At 39.5% G+C, this 22,441-nt stretch overlaps 1 protein-coding gene across 4 annotated transcripts in view; it reads right to left on the bottom strand.

Annotated features, from left to right (window-relative positions):
* The window catches only part of GRM7 (glutamate metabotropic receptor 7), a 545,183-nt gene that overhangs the window by 30,960 nt on the left and 491,782 nt on the right, over positions 1-22,441 (bottom strand). The window lies entirely within an intron of this gene.

The raw sequence follows: 22,441 nt of genomic DNA, 5'->3' as shown, positions 1-22,441 counted from the left end.
TTTTCCATCAGTATGGGCTATTTTTTCCCATACATCATTAACCATGTGATGTAGGAATTATTCTACAAAATCAATAAACACATTCCCCTTGAGATGAAGGAAAGAAGAAAGAAAAGTATATTTTCTTTTGTTTATTTGAATGTGAGGCACATTTTGGCATAGATCTCATTTTCCATCTAGTGCACCATCTCAAGTACTGACATGAAAGTCATATCTCCCTAACACAAGGGAGAAGAAATACTATTTTATGTTTGAGAGTTCTGTTCTAACCACACTGGGTAGCAATTTCACTTTTATAGCATCTCATTGATAATCGCAAACTATAGGGGCTTATGCACAAGCAAGTGATACATTACATATGAACCATTCTGGAAAAGTCCTATAAAACTCAATACAAACATCAAACTTGCAATTTTTAAGCCACCCCATATAAGTAAATAGAGAATTATATCCTAAATATAGCCCAATGGAAAAGATATTATTCTTTATTAAGTTTATTGAAGTTAATAGCAAAACTTCCAGAGACATTTGCGGAACCAGGATTTCACCCTATAGAGTTTTAGAGCAATTTCTATAGATCTCCATTAGTTTCTATAGTTTTTTATATATGTTATGGAATCTTATTAGTTTCCTCCCTATTTCTACAGAACTTTTCTATATGGGAAACTAGGGAAGAAATATACTTTAGTGTCTATTCCTCTGCTATTCAAATGTTCTGCCATAACTAAATCAGTGCCAATAGTGTCCTATTTTCATACTACAGATAGCCCAGAAAATGGATCATAAACAGAGGGTCTAGATTTTACTTAGTTAAATGGCTGGGAATGAATATCTCCAAGAATACTGCCGAGTAGACCTCATACATAATTAGGGGGATGCAAAATTTCACTTCACAGTGGGAGCAGGGTTAGTCCCTTGATGGGAGTTGACGAAGCTTCTTGCAGCATCTGCCCATAGCACAGGTAATAAATTCTCTAGGGAATATTTTTATATATCCAATAATATCCTCTTAATCAGCAGCTTAATATTGATCCACGGGACATGAGTTTAACAGTGGGACACATCAGTCTTGGAAAGAAGCATGTGTAACTATAGAGCTGTTCAAAGCCTGCAAAATACGGTTTGTGGCTATTTGATGAAATTCCAAACTGCAAGGGGGTTCAAGCACACTTGGTCTCCCTGATTGTTTCATGAACAGTGAACCCTTGTGCAAATGGGGTTCTGTTTGCATAAACATTTAGGTTGTGCCTGTTCTGCATATGAAATTGGACAGGGGTATTTGTGTGCAAAATACTCACCATTCATTATTCCTAAAAGCCTGTCTACATGGTGTTCTATTTCATAGCAAAGGGGTGTACCTCTTAGGCTGCATGTCATACACTAAGTGGCCCACATGGACCCTGTTGTGCACTAGGGAACTTTTAGCGTATGCCAGCAGGTTCTACACAGGCCAGTTAGTGCATACCACACTAGGGTGTTCTGGAATGTACACCCCTCTTGAGTAGACCAATGGACAGTGTAGATCAGGGGTCGGCAACCTCTGGCATGCGGCTTGCCAGGGTAAGCACCCTGGCGGGCCGGGCCAGTTTGTTTACCTGCCGCGTCGGCAGGTTCGGCCGATCGCAGCTCCCACTGGGCGCGGTTCGCCATCCCAGGTCAATGGGGGCGGCGGGAAGCTGCGTCCAGCACATCCCTCACCCGTGTCGCTTCCCGCCGCCCCCATTGGCCTGGGACAGCGAACCACAGCCAGTGGGAGCCGCGATCGGCCGAACCTGCCGACGCGGCAGATAAACAAACTGGCCCAGCCCGCCAGGGTGCTTACCCTGACAAGCCGCGTGCCAGAGGTTGCTGACCCCTGGTGAAGACAAACCCTTAGTAAGTCCAATGGTGAGCAAAAATAATGCCAGGAGCCTCAGGCACCCAATTCTATAGCAGAAATACTTAAGGTAATCACCCCAAAAGCTGATATTTATTTGCATAAACTTTTCAGCAAATACTTGCAAGTAACAAGTGAACTGGTTCATGAAGAACAAATGGGGTTAAATTCATTGGATAATTTATTCACGCTATATAATTCAACCAGCTCTACTGCAGAGTGACTAACTCAATTACTAAATTTAATCTGAATGGTTACAAGTTACAGTTTTGCGACAATTAACGTTTTATCTCAGTGCAGAAAGTCTTGTTTTAAAATCTCCCATTTGATATTAGTAAGTGTGTTGATTTAATAGGAGGCTCTTTAACCCAGAAGCATGATAGGTATTCTGTCAAGTGGTAGTAACTATAGCAACTGTTATTTATTTATTTATTTTTTTGGGAGGTGTGTGTGTATTATTATTGAACAGCAAGAACAGATAGCACATTAACCAGAGAGTCACGAATTCTGCTCTCAGGTAAGGCTGTGGAAACTCTCTCTATACACTGAGTTAGCACGGGGATAAGTAAAAGCCAAATCTGATCCAGAGAACAGATTCACCCTCCTTTATTTCCATTTGTATTCTTTTATAGGTGTGTTTAATGGCTATTTCTGGGTGTGCAGTGTTTAGCCATTTTACCTAACCCTCCTATATTTTCAAGCGTTAGCACAAAAAGGAGCTGTGTCTCATACAATATATTTATATGTAGATGGAGGGATCATGAACTGCATAAAAGATCAAAATCGTGTTTCCTTGACAAAACTGATTCTTTTGTCTTTATCTTGTCCATTTTTTTTCCTCCTCAGAAAAAACACAAATACATTTTTGTATGTAGCACAAGAGAAAAGAAAAACAAAAATGATAGTTTCAGAGAAGTTTTCTGGCACAAGAAGCAGTTGTACATTTGCAATAAGAGAGAAACAAAGAGAGACAGAGATCAATTTCTTATGTACCATTCTTTGATTTGCTGCTGTTTGAGTGCTGCAAAACAACAGCCATGCCAGAGCTGCACAGACGTATTTTCTATTCATTTGATCAGTCTGTCTCTAGGTAAAATATCCTGTCTCCTCATTTCATGGTATTATTTTGTTTCCATGCACAAATAAAAGTTCATCTGTATCTCTACCCCATTTTAGGTGTATGCTCCCCGAATTCATCAGGACACAAATTTGCAAGAGTGTGTGCACAAAAGTAGGCTGTTCTTTACGTGAACGACACAAACAATATGCTACTACGTTCACACATCCAGATCTACTAAAACAGATATTTGCTTTTGTACCTTTAAAAAAAATCAGATCATTAGCTTCTGTAAATTTTCCTATAAACTCAATAGCAGAGGAATACCCAAAGCAGCAGGTTTTTAATATCTGGCCTCCTTTTCTGGCACGGCAGTTCCCTGCAAGTGTTATGCACCATCCCTGGGTGGGTTGTTAGTAGAAAGGATTGACTCGAGAACCTATGGCTCTTAAAGCCTAAGCCCCTGATGCCTGAGCTGAAAGACCCAGCTGTGTTAGCTACTGCTATTGCAAGCTCAGCAACCTCTATATAAAGCCAAATAGTCTTTGTGAAAGGTCTTTGGCATAAAAAAAGGCATTTTGAAATGAGAGCAGAACATTGTTAAGTTTGAAACCCTGTCATGCACGCAGCAATAGTTGGAAGCACAACATTGCAAATGCTGACTTGAATGTACATATATTAATGGATTTCTCTTCAGCTTGTGACAGGGCAGAGGAAATTCATTTAGTCTGACTTTCCAGATGGATATCTGAAAGCCAGCTAGTCGTCCTGCAGGGTTAGAGTAAGCACTGTTAGGTGAATTGTTGAAAAGCTGAGCCCGTGTAATACAAGCCCCAAATCAAGTACCTAGAAGTGGTTTTTATTTATATTTCTGAAGGTGTCATCTAATTCTCACCCTTGACACTGCAGAATTCTTGCTTTTCTGGATAGTTCACTCCATTTTGTCTTCTGGAGCTTGTTTGCTCAGTTTTCAGTTTCTGTGCAAACACCACCCTTTGTGATGAACTAGTGCAATCGGCTCCTGATCTTGGAAGCACTTCCATGTCTGCTTAACTTTCAGCCAGAGGCAGATTACAGTTTTGTGGGGCCCTGGGTCAGAACAAGTGGGGGCCCCTCCCTACCCCTTCTGCCTGTAGTCTCCCTGCCTCCTGCCAGGGTGCGGGGTTGGGGCACGGGGGCTTGCCCCGCTCTCTGGCAGGAGCGTCATGTGGACAGAGCGGGGCAAGCCTCCATGCCCCAAAGCTGCTCTCCAGCGGGAACGCCAGGCAGGTGGAGGGAGCAGGAGTGCCCATTTTTCTGGGGACTCCCAATTGGTCAGGGCCCGCCTGTTGGCTAATCTGCCACTGCTTTCAGTGCCCCAGTACTCCCACTGACGATATCACTATAAAGACTTCAGACTGTTATCCTGAACCTCATTGAAATAAACCAACAAGAAAACATATGCAGCCTCTTCCTTCAAAATAAACACACAGAAGAATCCTTAGCCTTACAAGCGAATGAAAATTTCAGTGAACAAATTTGAGAGCACTTGAGAGAGAGGGAAAAAAATGTCCAGAAAACAAGTGGCAATTATTGGAGATGGGTGTGTGTGCATGGAAGTGGAAGAGTGAAAATAGAAGAAGGAAACCACAATTTTGTTTTCAATTTTTCCTTATTTGAAAATGTCATCAAAATCTGAAGAAAAAAAAATTAAAAAAAAAAAAAAAAAAAAAAAAAACTGAACAGCTTTCATGTTGGTAAATATATTTTTGAAAATTTTGTCAAATTTACCTGGTATAAATTTTGAAATGTCATTGATAATCAAAATGTTTTTTTCAGTTCAGTCACTGACTCTTTTATTAAACTTAGATTCCTATATGAAAAAAGAAATGTATATCTGAGAGCTGATACAAAACGAGATTCGTAGCCGGAGTCCATTTCTCAGTGGATAGCTGGCCAATTATGAGGCTTAATTCACTGAATTCAATATGAGTACTTCCATCAACTTCAGCAGACTTTGAGCAGGCCATATTCGCTAGCATTGATAGTAACTGGAAGCCACAGTGACATTCTCAAGAAGAGGGCAAGAATTGAATGTGGGCTGGAGACTGACCTAGTCAGTCTGCCTCAGCTGATCCCTCTACGTTATGGTTGAAGCACATCGTCATACCAATGTGAAGAATCTTATGCTGCAGATAATCTGTTATTTAATGTAATTTTGCAATGTCGTTTTAGCGCTAAATTCACTTACAAAAGTTGTAAAAAGTAGAGAATGGATTCAATTAAAAACAAAAATAATAGTTTCTTTTTTCAGATTAGTAAAACTACATTTCATAAAATAACTTACTGTATTCTGATTGGTGGACAGGAGGAACACCACACCCATAAAGGAACCTGCATATATTCATGTGCCCTAAGGAAAGGACAAAGCACAGGTCTCCACACAGGCAAGATCTGACTAGCTTTTCCTTGGCAAAATAAAGAACAAGACGTAAGTGTTACCTAGACACTACTTCTCTAGACTTCAAGAAAAATTGTCTGCCAATGGGGGAAAAAACCATTTATGTACTCACAGGAAAACCACAACTAAAGACCTCTCTCTTACTGAAAGCTGGGCACTCCTGAAATAAAATGAGATTTTAAGTAAGCCTCATTTTTATCCAAAGCTAAATCCATAATGGCAGAGAGGATTCAGTCAGTTCTGAACAAACTCCCTCCACCCTCCCAAACAAACACAGAAAAGTCAGTCGTTGCGCTCTTAGGCAGCAGGTAAACAGAAATCACAGTGAGGTGAGGCACATCTGAATACAGTACAAAAAGCCACCTCACCCGCCTCCCAACCACCTTGTGCATAATCCCAGTCACAAACCTGAAGGCTGGTCCACAAACATTTCAGAACCAGTTTAAATAATTTCAGCATTCTTTTCTCTCCCCAGGGGGGCCTTCTCATTTCAGATACACTTATGTGATAGTAAAGTTCAATCAATAAAAATCCCACATGTCCAGTTCTGTTAGCTTCTGTGGTGAATATGAGGAGAGCTTTTCTCATACCTAAGGGGAAAAACAAGTCACCCATTTCATACAGTTTTGCACTTAACCCTATCAACTATATATTTTTCCTTCACAATTCTAAATTACTTACATTCACACTACCTGTTAGCCATCCTCAAAATATGCAATCTTTCCTTCCTCAAATATGCTACAGATGTTCTGATACTGATGTCCTTAAATATTTTTTCTTCAGAGCAAAACACAGTGATTCTTAATATTTGTTATTCAACCAATAAGGCTTGAAGATTTATCATATATAGTCAGAAATTACAACTTGCTTCCGCAATAATAAAAATAAATAATGTTATTACAAGGAATTTATTACTGGTTACAGTTTGGCAAAAATTGGGAAGTCCAATATGCTTGAGATATATGAAGAGAAAAGGCAAAATCCCTTACTGATATAACTGTACGTAAGGCCAATAGAATTACATCACAGATATTTTATAGACAAAGAGCAAGATTCTCCTAGAGGAGCAACACAGAACATGCAGCCTGAGTGTAGGTGTGTGGGTGTATGGGGGTCTTTAATCCTGGGCTGCTCCACAGTCTGCTGTAGCCCCCAGAGTAATTTAGAAGCACTTGGTCCCTCTCTCTGTTCCAGTAGGCTCCCTGGGCTGCCCTATGGGCAACAATGATGACCAGAATTTCCACAGCCCTGAGTGCTGTGGCCCATCCCCTAACATGCTCTTCCTGCTACCAGCCCCACCCCCTACACCAGGGTTTGCAATGGAGGGCTGTCTCCGGCCTGTCTTCCACAGTGTCTTTGCCCAGAGAAATTCTTCCCTTCCTCCTGCTGGACAAAACTGGGCTTTTAGAGCTCGTTTACTCAGTTTTGGCCCCTTTATCTGGAATAAAGGAACAGGGGTGAGGATCTCACCCAATGTGTTTAATCCTTAAAAGCAACCAGGTACAAAATAGTGCTAAAACCCCTCAGGAATTAAGTAGTTCACAATTTGTTAATTAAAATAAAAGAAAAATGATTTAATTATGGTACAAGTAAAGAGAATGTTACTAGAAATAAGTCTGATTCCAACTTCTGAGCAGCATGCACCTTGTTCTATGTATTATTAAAAAATCATACAAAAATATTTTACATATTAAAGCAAACTATTGGGGCATGATATTCAGCACAGCTAAACTAGGGCAGGAATTGGGGCTGGGATTAGTAGCTCTAAATCCCTTTTCCATTCTCTCTTGGCCAGCTGGAAGCCAACATAGTCTCTGGTGAAATTTAGAGCAGCCTATGCCTGCCAGCTGCAATGGAATCATAGGGACCAGAGTGCCAGCTGGATAACAGCCTGGTGCCATGTGCTCTGCCATGCCTTCTATACAGAAGTGGTGTGGGCAGCAAGTGCCATAAAAAAAGATCTTCATTACCTGAGGATTCCTTATATCAGACAGGAAATTCTCAGCTGCTCCATTCGGAGTGTACCCAAGGTGAGTCCCTAACACATCTTCAACAGAGCACACAGACCCTAAGCTACCGTCCAAACACACATTCTTCCTAGAGTTTTGCTTTATTTGTAGCTCAAAAGCCAATAACACAACACAAACCTCAGACTAAACTTTGTCCGTTCTTCAGTTTTTTTGTCCCTGGACACACTAGCTGCAGCACTTCTTCTTTCCTACCTCCCTCTCTCAGGAATCACTCCCACCTCTCTTATCTTCTGAACTTCATGAGCTGCACTGGACACCATGAGTTAGTAGAACGTCAGTAGGATTCCATAAGATCTCCTAAAGTGCTGGCTCACTGGAAGAGCCTACTTATCTTATTACACAATCATGTGTGCTATGGACCTCAATTTGAATTTCGGTCTAACACTGCTGTATTTGGTAATATTTGTTGTTATAACTATAGTAGCAATAATAATAAAAAGCACATACACCTTGAAAGCTGGGGGGGAGTAGAAGAGTTTTCAAATCACACAGGGAATGATTCTAATCTCATAAATGTTCTACATTAGGGGTTACTCTAGCAACTTCAGTGAAAGAAGGCTCAGACTCTACAGTTTTATTTCCTGATCCTGCAGCCCTTACTCATCTGATCTTACCATCTGAGAATACTATAAAGTTAGCTCCATTGAGATGACATTTACTCTGCACAGAAGAAAGAGATTAATTATAAATATCTGGAAGATAAGGGAGCCAAAAGCCTTTGCCTCCTTCATTGATATTACAATTTATGAATTTGACAAATTCTCCCTGAGAGCATGTAAGACCAATAAATTAGTCAGAGAGGTAACTTTGCAAAACCAAGAGTTTATAAGGCCAAAGAACAACAGCGGAACTAGTGTAGAAGTCATACCATATACGCAAGATTTACAGTTTGCTTTTCTTTTGCATCTCCTAGGAGAGAAGAAAACTGACAAAAGAAAGTAAAGAAAGAAACAGTCTAACAAAAAGTGATATTAATATTCATATAGATATTGGATTTGAAGGAAAATCACAGACTACCCTTTAATCTACATCTCCTTTAATATGCCAAAGCACTTTAAGGAAAAAATCTACATATAAATGTAGTCAAGCATAAAATATTTTAGTTAACATGTTGCCCAAATCTCACTCTGTAGGGAGATCCTTTAAATACAGAAAGAATCTTGGTGCAAGAAAATGTGGATGTTTGCTATATTTCCCCACATACAGAAGTTTTAGTGTAAAACAAACATAAGAACTGCCAGGCTGGGTCAAACCAATGGTCCAACTAACCCAGAATCCTGTTTCTGACAGTGGCCAGTGGCAGATGCTTCAGAATAAACAGAACTGGCAAATTTGAGTCAGCCATCCTATATTGTCTTGTCCCACCTTCTGCAAGTTGGAGGTTTAGGGACACCCTGACCATCTTGGCTAATAGTCATTGATGGCCCTATCCTCCAGGAACTTATCTAATCCTTTTTCTAACCAAGTTACACTTTTGGTTGTACCTTGTGTGAAGATGTACTTTCCTTTGTTTTAAACCTGCTGCCTGTTAATTTAATCGGGTGACACCCCCCTAGATCTTGTGTTATGTGAAGAGGTAAATAACACTTCCCTATTCACTTTCTCCACACCATTCATGATTTTATAGACCTCTCTCATATCCCCCATTAGTCATTTCTTTTCTAAGCTGAAGAGTCCCCTTTAAAAAAAAAAGTATCGGGGGAGCTGTTAGTCTGTATCCACAAAAACATCAAGGAGGCCGGTGGCACCTTAAAGACTAACAGATTTATTTGGGCATAAGCTTTCGTGGGTAAAAAAGCCACTTCTTCAGATGAACCTTTTTAAAAACTCTCTCCTGAGTGGAAGCTGTCCCATATCTCGGATCATTTTGTTTCCCTTCTCTGTACCTTTTCCAATTCTAATATATCTTTTTTGAGATGGTGTGATCAGAACAGCACGCAGTATTTGAGGTGTGGGTGTACCATGGATTTATATAGTGGCATAATGATATTTTCTCTTATTATTTATCCCTTCCCTAATGGTTCCTTACATTTAGTTATCTGTTTTGTCTGCTGCTGTACATTGAGCAGATGTTTTACGAAAACTGTCCAAGTTGATGCCAAGATCAATTGCTTGAGTGATAACAGCTAATTTGGATCCCATCATTTTGTAAGTATAATTTGGATTATTTTTTTCCACTGTGCGTTACTTTTCACATATCAAGATTGAAGTTTATCTGCCTTTTTGTCACCCAGTTTTGTAACTCTTTGCAGTCATCTTTGGACTTACCTATCTTATATTGTCTGCAAATTCTGGACTTCACTATCAACTTTGTCTCATCTGCACACTTGCCACCTCACTGTTCACCCTATTTTTCCAGATCATTTGAACAGCACAGATCCCAGTAAATTGACTGTAATTGACCTAAAATTACAATGACAATTAAAGACCTAAAAGTTGCAATTCTCCAACAAAAAAGCTTCAAAAACAGACTCCAACGAGAAACTGTGGAACTGGAATTAATTTGCAAACTGGACACCATTAAATTAGGCTTGAATAAAGACTGGGAGTGGATGGGTCATTACACAAAGTAAAAACTATTTCCCCATGCTACTTTTCCCCCTGCTGTTACTCACACTGTCTTGTCAACTGTTTGAAATGGGCCATCTCGATTATCACTACAAAAATTTTTTTCCTTCTACTGATAATAGCCCACCTTAATTGATTAGTCTCCTTAGAGTTGATAAGGCAACACCCATTTTTCATGTTCTCTGTGTGTATATATATATATATATATATATATATCTTCCTACTGTATTTTCCACTGCATGCATCCAATGAAGTGGGTTTTAGACCACGAAAGCTTATGCCCAAATAAATTTGTTAGTCTCTAAGGTGCCACAAGTACTCCTCATTCTTTATACCAATGGTTCTCAAAGCTGGTCTGCTGCTTGTTCAGGGAAAGCCCCTGGCGGCCGGGTGGGTTTGTTTACCTGCTGCGTCCGCAGGTTTGGCCGATCGTGGCTCCCACTGGCCGCGGTTCGCTGCTCCAGGCCAATGGGGGTAGGGGGAAGCGGCGGCCAGCACATCCCTTGGCCCACACTGCTTCCCGCAGACCCCATTGGCCTGGGACGGCGAACCGCGGATGCGGCAGGTAAGCAAACTGGCCCAGCCCGCCAGGGGCTTTCCCTGAACAAGCGGTGGACCGGCTTTGAGAACCACTGCTTTATACCACTGTGAGTAGTTCTGCAATTTCATATTTGAGTTCCTTCATAACTCTTGATGACTTATTTTTAATTTATCAGTTTGTTCCAAATGCTCTTCTATTGACACTTCCATCTGAAATAGTTCCTCAGATTTGCCACCTAAAAAAGAATGGCCGTGTGTGCAGACCTCCCCCATATCCTGTGCTATGAAGATCAATGCAAAGAATTCGTTTAGTTTCTCTGCAAAGGCCTTGTCTTCCTTGCATGCTCCTTAAGCACCTTGATCTTCCAGTGGCCCCACTGACTGTTTGGCAAGCTTCCTGATGTTGATGTACTTAATTGTTTTGCTGTTATTTTTTCAGTCTTTAGCTAGTTCCTTCAAATTCTTCATTGGCCTACATTTTTATACTTTACTTTGCCAGAGTTTATGCTCCTTTCTATTTTCCAATTTTTAAAAGATACTTTTTTGTCTCTAACCACCTTTTTACTCTTCTGTTTTGCCATGGCGGGCTTTAAATATCTATCTATCTATTTATTTTTGTTCACTTATTGTGTATATTTTTGCTTGGGGTATACATTTAGTTTAGGCTTCTATTTTGGTAGTTTTCTAGAGTCACCATGCAGTTTGCAATGTTTCTTTTAATTTACATTTAACTAGCCTATTTATTAGCTGGTCCCTAATAAATCTTAAACCCTCCTCCCTACACCATTATCTCATTCATTCATGGAGATCCTGCAGTTCTGTCTTTCTGGTCCTATGCGTGGAACTGGAAGCATTTCAGAGAATGCTACCATGGAGGTTCTTGACTTTAATTTCTTATACAGCAGCCAAAATTTGGCCTCCAGGACCTCTCTCCTACCTTTCCCTATGTCATTGTTAAGTACAGGTACCATGATTGCCAGCACCTCCACTGCACTGCACAAAAGTCTGCCTAGATGTCTCAAGAGGTCCACAACCTTCACACCTGGCAGGCAATTCACCATGGGGTTTCTCCTGGTCACCACAAATCCAACTATCTATATTTCTAATAATCAAATACCCCATTACTATTACCTGGTTCTTCCTAGTTCCTGAAGGGGGGTAACCTTAGTGCAAGAGGATACCATAACATCATATGAAAGGAGGGTGCCAATTATGGGATTGTTTCCCTCTGCTCCAGCTTGATTTTCCCCTGCCCCAAGACTTTCATCCTCCTCAACAGCACAGAGACAATCCAACTGGGAGTGGAACCAACCTGGTGTTCCTAAAGTCTCCTCTATGTACCTCTCTGTTTCCCTTAGCTCCTCCAGTTCAGCTACTCTGGCCTCAGGAGCCCATGTTTGTGAGGGCCATGAGCTGCTTCCGCACATGCACACATAAGCTACCTGCCCAAAAGGCAGTTAATTATACAAGCTGCACACAGTGCAATAAGCTGGATAGCCCTCACTCTGCTGCTGGACTTCTGCCTTCATTATTTTTACTCTTGCAAGGCTTTTTGCGGCGAAGGTGGGGGTAGTTATTAGCCTAAGTTTAGAGTATGTTTGTTAGGTGTATCGGCCTCTCATACTCCATTTCTGGTCTCACTCACAAAGTTTCCCTGTTCTCTAGCTGCTCTGGTCACTTAGGAACTGGCTTTTTAAACCCCCGTTCTCCGGAGTAAGCCCCACCCCCTTGTCAAGGAATCCAAAAGGGGTTAGAGCGCAAAGGATAGCAGGTTAGAGCTTTGTTAGGAATCTTTCAGTCTAGCCTGGCTCAGCACCAAGCCCCCAAAAGAGACTACACTATAATCTTCAAGCAAGCAAGCACACAGCAACACCTAAGCCAATTAACAGACATGAATGATGGGAGGGATTTGGGACAGGGGAGTAAATTTGGGAACATTCATTTATTTAGACAGATGAATGCACTCTATCAAAACTTGTTCTTTTCAGATATAAAGAGGCCCAATCTCAACAAACTGAAATCAATGGGAATTTTACCATAGACTTCGATGGAACCTTGTTGTGCCCACAGTTTGTGAATTCTAGAGGCTTGGTGATATTTACTCTCTCATTATCGACACAGAGAAAACAAAATAAGGTTGTTTCCATGTTTCTATAATTAAAAAAATCACATAGTTAATCAGAACCCCATCCATGCTTAATATGACTTGTTAATAAAGTGTGTGTGGAGGGGCGGGGGACGACAAAATGTGTACAGTACAGTCATTGGAAAAGCACAGGTCTCAATTTAAGGCCACGTTCATATGATATCCAATGTGAGCAGAGGATGCTCAAGACAATCTGCTGTCCTAGGCAAAACTTCAGTGTGCCACCCCCTTCCTCCACCCTAGATCAGAGGTTCTCAACCAGTGAGATGCATTGAACTTTTCAGGGGGGAGATGCGGCGAGCCTTCTGGTGGTTTGGTGGTTATGGAAGAAGTGGAGGGGGTGGGGGGCAAGCACCAGGTTGCAGTGCCACCCATTCAGGGTTGGCCTGACCGCCTCCCTCCATCATGAACAGGGGGTGAGGGCAGGGGAGCTAGGCCAAATTTGAGTGAGTGGTGGAGTAACCCGGCGCACAGTGTCACAGTGCCACTCAGGTCTGGCCCTGCTTCCTCTGCCAGCATACTCTAAGAGTATTAAGAGGACAAGTTCCATTAAAAGCCATTGGGACCTGTGCTTCTAACTTAGGTAGGTGAGTTTAAAAATCCCACATGAAACCAAGTTTCATCAAATATCAAGCAAACTTACTGTAGTAAAAATGAGAGTGGGCATTATTACAGTACTTACACAGCATCAATCGCTGCATCTGATTTATTTATGATGGATTGTATAAACACACTTTAAATAATACATTGCATTTTTAATCACATACATTACTCTGTGGTTACTTGAGATACATATTCTAAAAGTATATAAAGTAGCGATGTGCTGTCTTTCAAACTTAGAGATCTTGTAAGAAAGAACCAAAATTGTGGTACTCAGAAGAGTAACTGCAAAATCACTCAATAACACTCAGATGATTAGAAAAAGATGGGCTGTTTGACTTTAACTAGGCTACTGGGCAAGAGGATGTTGTCATGGATGCATAAAACCTGAAGAAAAACAATGACTCAAATAGGTACTCAGACCTTGATCAACCAGAGACAATTAAAATGCAAATTTAATGTGCAAATGCAACTGAAATGTGGGAAAAAGGAATTAAGTTCTTGGAACAAAACTCCAGTCTTTCGTTGTTTTTAAATGATAAACTTGAAGCCTGGCTTAATCACCTGTCCAATTGGCATAGATAGTAATGACTCTATTGCCTCAACGCTTTCCTGAGATGTAGACGGAAGGAGCAGTTGGATAAAAGAGAGAGGGAGCTGCCTCTTCTACTTATAGTTGTCACAGGCATTGTCAGACTATCCAAATCCTATTGAGAATTTAGTGTTGTTTGAGCTACAATTAACGATATTACATCGAGAACAGCAATAACTGATGACTCACTTGCTTCAGATCAGCGCATACACTATCTCTCCAGCCCATTCATGAGCAAGTTTTCCCCCTTTTAACTGACCTGCTAAAGGCTGTACTATTGGCAAATGGGGTATGGAGAAGATGGCTGAAGAAAGGAAACCTAAAAAAATCTAAGTAGTTCATATACACTCACGCACACACACACACGTCAAATAGACCACACAACCTGCTGAAGTTTAATGAAGTGGGCTGTAGCCCACGAAAGCTTATGCTCAAATAAATTTGTTAGTCTCTATGGTGCCACAAGTACTCCTGTTCTTTTTGTGGCTACAGACTAACACGGCTGCTACTCTGAAACAAATCACTAGGTTTTCTTTTCCAAAATATTGCCTCGAATGCATTTGATCTCTTCTTATAGCCTTCCTTTTAAGCCTTGTTTACCCACTAATGTACACCTGTAACTGTATTATGTTAAATAGCTTCCCAATAGGGGGCAGAATGATATGAATGTATATAGGAACTTGGAGGAAGTACATGTTGAGAGAACCCAATGTAAATGAAGCACAGAATAAAGCCTGAATGTTGCACTGTCTTAACTGTCTTAGTTCTCCCTCTTTATGTTCACAAACAAAACTACCAATATAATTAAAGGGGTACAAGTGGATACATTCATACCACTCTAAGAGTGCTTATACCATTATAGCTTAGTCTCATACAGGAAAGGGAATAAGCTGTATCCTGTATCAGTATAAGGCACATTTATAACTACACACACATACACACACACACACACACACACACACACACACACAAAGGATTGTATCAGTATAACTATTTTGGTAAAATAATCAAAGCTGTAATCAACACAGTTATACTGGCACAAAAATGTGTGTGGACCAAGGCCGAAAGAGGAAATTCCGAAGTACTAACTCTTATAGTGTAAATATAGCAAAATTAACTACTGCTTGACATCCTCAATCTCATCAAATGGAGATGGGCTAAAACTCTCATAACATACACTATGGCATAAATAATTCTTTAACAAACACATCAGTCCACCTTCCGTCTGAAGTTTACAAAAGTACAAGCATCATCAGCTACATTATGCATAGAAGAGACCTATTCACATCTCTCAATCAATTTATGCAAGTTAGAGATACCTCTGAAACAGGTCAAAGATATAAAGTGAACTTCACACTTATTAGCTAGTACTTGAGAAAAAGCTCAAGAAAAATATACATGGAGTTCATAATAAAAGGGAGATAGATTCCCTTTGAATTGTAGATAACAACAAATTAAAAATGCATCGGAGGTCGATGGAATGGCATATAATAGCTGCAAAACTGAGTACTATCTTTCCAAAACTATCCTAAACAGGGACAGGGGGAAAAGTTTACATTTCTGTCTGACTGAGAAAAAAATAGTAAGTATTAAACAAAGATTGTAAACCTTATCGGTATAAATGGTGTTCTCTGTTGCATTAATACAGTTTAGCTAATCTTTATCTACACTTTGTTGAACCATCTTTAGCTTTAGTGCTGTAGTGCTGAAACAGGAAACAAAAAAAGTCTTTCTAAATTCTTCTCTCTTAAAAACAAGCTGCAGCAGGATTTATGAATCAGACCATTTAGGATTGTGCAATAATACGTAATAAAGGGGAAACATATGGATGTATCTAAAGACTAAAAGAAACAGTTTTACCCTGGAAAAGTATCTGAAACACCTGGGCTTTGATGAATTAAAAAATATTCACAGAGGCTTTAGTGAATTTGCCATATATTTAAGACGGGTAACATGAGGAAATTAGAGACTGAGCACACAGAGTTTAGTGTGTGAGAGAGAAAGAATATGAACAGTAAACCAGAAGGTTACTATGGTTATTGGGTCCATGTAAATAGCTTGCTAGAGAGAGAATGAGATACTTATGTCCATACCTAGTCTCTCTTCAGACCTGTACTGGAGCACATCAGTTCTGAGCTCCCTGCTGTCACTATTCAAGGGCTTGCAGGATCAAGGCTAAAATGTGTTGAAATCAGGAAATAATTTTTCCACCACGCAACAGAATCAAGATGTATAGACCATGCCAATATTTGGTCCAGTTGGAGGGGGCCAGGAGCAATGCACCAGAAAATAAGAAAAAAAATAGAATGAACAGGGGTACTGAAGGTTCATAAAAGCAAGCAAAGGACAAGAACAACAGAGTAGGTCAACCTCATGTGACCCCACCCCCCCAGTCACCGCCATGAAATGGGGATGGGGGTTGAATATTAGACATCTATACCACACTGGCACCTGGTAAGCTGATGCCTGTCATGAATAAACTTTAATCTGAAGATCATTGCTGGGTCACCAGCAAAGTGGTACACGTGGCTGTGATGATGATCTGTGCTTGATTTATCCTGATTCATAGGTGCTTACTGCTAATAGATCTAATAGTAAGTTAGCTGTACTGCATCCATCAATTATCTTCTCCCGTCTTGTCTTGAATTTGCGGTCTCCGTTGCTGGTCACCAGGATCATCTCCAATACCACTCTGCTAACAGTTATCACCAGATAAACACACCACTCCTTTGGGTGTCAGTCTTGCACTGTTGAGACATCGGTGTGCATGGAGAAGAGAATAAGGAAGCAACTTTAAACTAACCATTTTTTTTCATTTTCAAACATACATGAGGTGGATTCATAGATTTCACATGAACAGATTCCTTTTTCCCTTGGTCCCTTAGGTGACTATTCATGGGCTGTGTACCACTAAAGCACAAGCCCTTAAGACACCACACAAAAGGAATGCAAAATAGCATCCCTTTGCACTGACTTAAACACATTTCCTATGTTCATTGTGAAAATTAGACATTTTTGGCCTCTTGCATGTGGTGCAGCACACGTGATGATGGAGATCACAATGTTGATAGGCTAACATTGTGGCATCATCACAAAAGAGCAGCCCAGACTTTATGATGTCTGAGTTCCAATCCCAACCTTATAGCTCAGGGCCATTTCTAGTTATAACTATGCCATAAGCATGTAATGTGTCGCTATTATATAACAGTTTCTTTTTACCACCTGTTCTGCATCAGCTAATCCAATGTAACCATTTGGTAATGCATGTGTGGTGTGAAAGACTCAGCAATGAAAATATACTCCTGATAGGTTTCCCGTTTATTTCTTAGTCCTCACACTATGGTGTGAAGCAACTGTAAATAGCAGTTGAAGTGTCAGCTGAGAAACATTGGGAAAATGCTTAAGTTTAGCAATATAATGTAGCTGAAAACAAAATTTAAAGCCAACCTACTATACATGAAGAATGAGGAGTACTTGTGGCACCTTAGAGACTAACAAATTTATTTGGGCATAAGCTTTCGTGGGCTGTGGGTTTTAGCCATGAAAGCTTATGCCCAAATAAATTTATTAGTCTCTAAGGTGCCACAAGTACTCCTCATTCTTTTTGTTGATACAGACTAACATGGCTACCACTCTGAAACTTGCTATTATACATGGATGTTATTAGCTAGTTTGTAACTCTGACACCATGTCCTACAAGACGCTCAATGCCTTCAGCTTCACTGGAAACAGAGGAAGTTGAGGGCATTCAGCACTTTGGAAGATTGATGACCAAAAACTCAACAGAATTGAAAAAATGCCACTGATATTTACTCAAATGAGAAAGTCCATGGCCTTCTGTTCATGCATGTTGTGTTTGCTTTCAATGAATATTTTATAGATCCAGTTTAGTGTTAGGAATATTCATGGAAATGGTGATTTTAAAGCAAATATCAGGGAATATTCATGGGAAATGAATTGTGAATTTGTAAAGACGAGTATTTGCCCCAGATAGACTCCTGATTCTGAAGGGTAGCCTCATCTAAGTCATGTGATCTCCATGTCCAAACAAAGCCAATCAACAAAGCCCTGGTGCTGAACTTCATACAGTTTATACTCCCAAAGTACTGTCATTAATCACTACCAACCAAGAATTATGCATACAAATTATGTTGCAAATATTCTCCTATAACAAATACATTTGAATAACAATTCGTAAACAGTTTGTGGAAAATTTACATAAGAATAAGATACATAAGGAAAGATCCTGCCACTTGAAAATCATATTGAATTGTACTTTACTATGCCAATCTCAGTGGGACTATTTATGGAGTAAAATACTGAGAAAGGGTCGCAGAATCTACTGCTTAACTAGGTGAATAAATTATTCACTGAAAATTATTCACTCAGTTCTAGTGATTAGAGTTAATAAACTTGGGTTTTAGATATAAAATGAATCCATCGTTTTGCTTTATATTTATTGTGACATATTATTAATCATGTTTATTACAGAGATGTCTAGGGACCAACTGAGAGCAGGGCCCCACCGTGCTAGGCACTGTACAAATACAGTGTAGTACACCATCCCTGGCCCAAAGAACTTACAGTCTAGTAGAAACTTTTATTGGTATTATGATTTTGATAAAGAATAAAGCTGAAAGATTTGACAAAAAGCAAATATGTGGAAATGGGAGCATCAATGTTGTACAGCAAATAAAAACATTCATTTATTTCAATTAATTTATTTTTAAAAGATTTGTTAAATGACTAATGGGGAAGATTTGTGATTTTATCATGTTAATACCTGTATTTCCAAGTTGAGAAATTGGGATATGACAAAATAAATATTAGGGATTAGTGTTACCTTAAAGTATACTTGAAGGGTTCCATACCTGAGATTTACTTACATGCATATAGATCTAAAAATGTTAAAATATGACCAGGTTAACATCATTAGCATGTATCCATGTTAAAGGTTTGTTTTTTCAGCCATTAATTTTAAAATACAAACAGATGCAGTGGAGACTTGTCAAAACCTCTTTATGTCTCAGTTTTGACTGCCCACTTTCATCTCTCATCAGTCTGTGCTGAACAGAAGATCGTTCAAGTGCGGTTAGAAATTGAGCACTATTTCTGAACATGAAACTAACTTGTTACAAAGTGAAAATGAGGTTTGAATCCAGGCTACATTAGGGTGTCATTATTATGTTCCAAATAGTCTGAGATACAATAAGCTCCGGAACACATAAATTGCTTTAACACATTACTTGTGGCCTGATCTTGTGAAGTGCTGAGTGCCCCCAAAAAGTGTCTCCTGTTGGGTGACCTGGCTGGGAGATGAGGATGTACAGCACATCCCCCAGAAGGAAAAAAGGCAAGAAGATGATTGTTATTATGGTATATAGCAGGCAGCTCATAAATAATTTTACTCTTCAACAAAGGACACGTTGGATTAATTCCACTTTGGAGTAAACATCATAAGAGCATCATCTTATTGTGCATAATTTTAAATAACGGTGTAAATGTATTCTTAAAAAAAAACTATGACCATAGTATGGAACAATTTCTACCAGCATGTTGTTGCACATACATTATAAATGATTTCAATGCTTAGCAATCACCATAGAAACTTCTGTGCATATAGATTTGTTATTTAGCAAAAAATTACTTTTAAAGCAACTGAAAATGTGCCTGAAGCAGAATACTATACCCCCAGTCACAGAACATAAGAGACCCTGCCTTGGATTAAGGCTGAGCTATTGTAACTTCTAATACTATTATAATTGTTTAATAGTCTCACTGGTGTTAATCATCCTGCTTTGTATAAAAGCTTGCTCTCACAGCTCTTTAGCAATTCTAAGGAAACAAAGCTGCCCTTGCAGAGATATTCAACGATTGGCATTTTCAGATTAATTCAGTTAGCACTGCAGACTTGCTTTTAGCCTAAAGCAGCACACAAAACAAGCTTACTCTACACTGACTCTAAAAGGAACACCAAGACCAGGGTTCTTCTAGAAGGTTCCAGTTGTAGTATCTGGTTCACCTGATATTTTTGCTGGGTGATAGCCTCAGATCTTTTTGTTCTTAACTTCTTACAACTGAAAGCTGCAAAACCTAGCCCAGCTGAAAAAGATAATTGGTGTTTGAAGACATGCAGCCAGAACCTCAGCTGGGGTAAATTGGCATAGCTCCAGCAAAGACAATGGAGCTATTCTGATTTATACCTGCTGAGCATCTGTTCCACAAGATGTCATAATTCACTGGAAAACAGACTCAAATGATTAAGGAGTATTAATGAGTTGCAGTGTTTTTTCACAATCACCTCTGCTGAAGGAACGTGAAATGCCGAAGGACTGCAGGTACAGCCTTGCTGCAAATAAATGTCCTATTTAAAAACTAGGGCAAACTGTATTGCTATGAAGGAGTGAAACAGCTGCTTGCATGAAAATTATAGAACCTAAAGTCCTTGTGATGTCAGTACATGTCCAAAATTTACAAGACACGCACAATAGGCTGAATTTGTATTCCTGTAACTATTCACCGAGGAAAAATGCAAAAGTCTTTACTGTAGGAATGAGTAAACACAATTTGCTGAATGCCTAATCCATTTAGTTTCAAATTACGAATAAAACTCAGCTCATCTGAGGTTCTTGTTCTGAAATGAATTGACATTTTCTCATTGCCAGTTGCTAGCAGGCAACACCCGCTTTTCACACAACCGTACATTTGCACTCATTGCTTCCCTTTCTTGATTATGAGTGGGGGTTTGGAAGGAACATACCACCTTAGTCCACAGGAGGAGCCTCTCAGACTGTGGAGAGAGAATAAATAATGCTTCCGCTATAAATGGTTTCCCCTTATACCTAAAAAGAAGCCCTTCCTAACCCTCAAGGGAGGGTAATATAACAATGGATACTGACCCCCTGTTGACTCCAGAGGCTACAATTTAGAAAGTAAAGTTGCTTCTTCCCCTTACCCTCCTTTTAGCTACACAGAGGTCTTCTTCAGGTGTCTGAGGAAGAGCTCGGTAGAGCTCGAAAGCTTGTCTAGCTCACCAACAGAAGTTGGTCCTATAAAAGCAATTACCTTACCCATCTGCTCTCTCTCTCTCTCTCTCTCATTATTTCTTCACATCATTCAGGTAAGGCACAACTTTAACTACCCTTCCCTGGATACTATATAGAGTTTTTGTGTTTTATCAATTTTAAAAGTAAAGAAATATATATTTTTGTCACTCCTGAGAAACAATTGAAAAGGTTTATAAATACACGTTTCCACACATCATTTATGGGAAATTGACATAGTCAGGTAATAGGATAATACAATACTTATGTGTAAACACAGATTGGTTAGTAAGCAAAACAAATATCTGTTCACAAGTGTTGATTCCCTCCCCCCCTTCTGATAACATTGTGTTTGCTTTTAATACAGCACATGAGGGAATGCAGATTTTTCCTGTTCTTTTTTTAGAAAAGCAAATCAAAAGGGTTATAGCATCCAGACAAACAATCAGCCCAACCAGGAAAATACTTGTTGTAGAAATATGCAAACAGAAGAGTTGTACAGTTTGTGAGAGAATCTCAGGATCAGGTCATCGTCATCAGCAACCTTAGCACTTGCATAGCACTGTAGGGCTGATATTTGCAAATCAGCTTAAGGGCTTTGAATGTCCTTTAATTTTTAATAGCAATCAAGCATCCAAATCTCTTGCATGGTTTTGACAATATCCCTGGACGTGTTGAAAGCAATGAACAAGAATCAACTAATTAATGCCTACCACACATCAGGATAACAATGGTTTTCACAATATAGAGGAGCATTACAAGGAATATTCTGCTTTAGAGCGTGCTGTGCCAATTCCTTATATCTGCCTATTAAATGTAAAAATGGAGATTAAAAAAAGTTATTTCTTTCGATTGGCAACCTCATTTATTTATTTCTACCTTTCTAATGTTCCTCCTTGGCAATTTGGTCTTCCCATGGTTACCTGCTACCCCTCCAATATCCCTATCATTTGACCTGAAATAATATCTTGCACGTCCTCTCCATTCCAGGCACTTGTTCCCCCTCCCCACACTAGTTATTTTTGACCTCACTGATTATGCTCCTTTAGTATTTCTCTGCTTTCTGATCTTCATATATATAATACATCTTTCTGCTTTAAGTTAGGATTACATGAACGGATTCAAATGAAATAAGGACCAATTAGAATGTTCAGTCAGAAGTCAAACTGAATCCAAACTTATTTTCAATATCGCTAAGCTGATTTATTCCAACTAAGAATCTGATCCTTTATCTCTGATCTTTCCCTTCGACAATATAGACATAATTCAAGTAATACCCCTGTTAACCATTCCTAGGCTTCTATTGTAAGTTCTCAGGTATTCTGGCTCAGCTGACCGGAACTTTCATGACCCTGTAGCTCCACCAAAAAGCTACACAGATTTATTTTCCAGCACATAATATGAGTAACACCATAACAACGACAATGTTTTTCATCTATGGGCAAAATCACAAAGAAAAGGTCAAAACACAACACAAACACACGCACAAGTTCAGAAATAAAAAATGTTTATTAACAATATTGTTTTTCACAAAGTTATCAAATGGACT

Source organism: Chrysemys picta, chromosome 7 (assembly GCF_011386835.1).
Source record: "Chrysemys picta bellii isolate R12L10 chromosome 7, ASM1138683v2, whole genome shotgun sequence".
Taxonomy (NCBI): Eukaryota; Metazoa; Chordata; order Testudines; family Emydidae; genus Chrysemys; species Chrysemys picta.
This window is presented reverse-complemented; position numbering and strand designations above follow the sequence as displayed.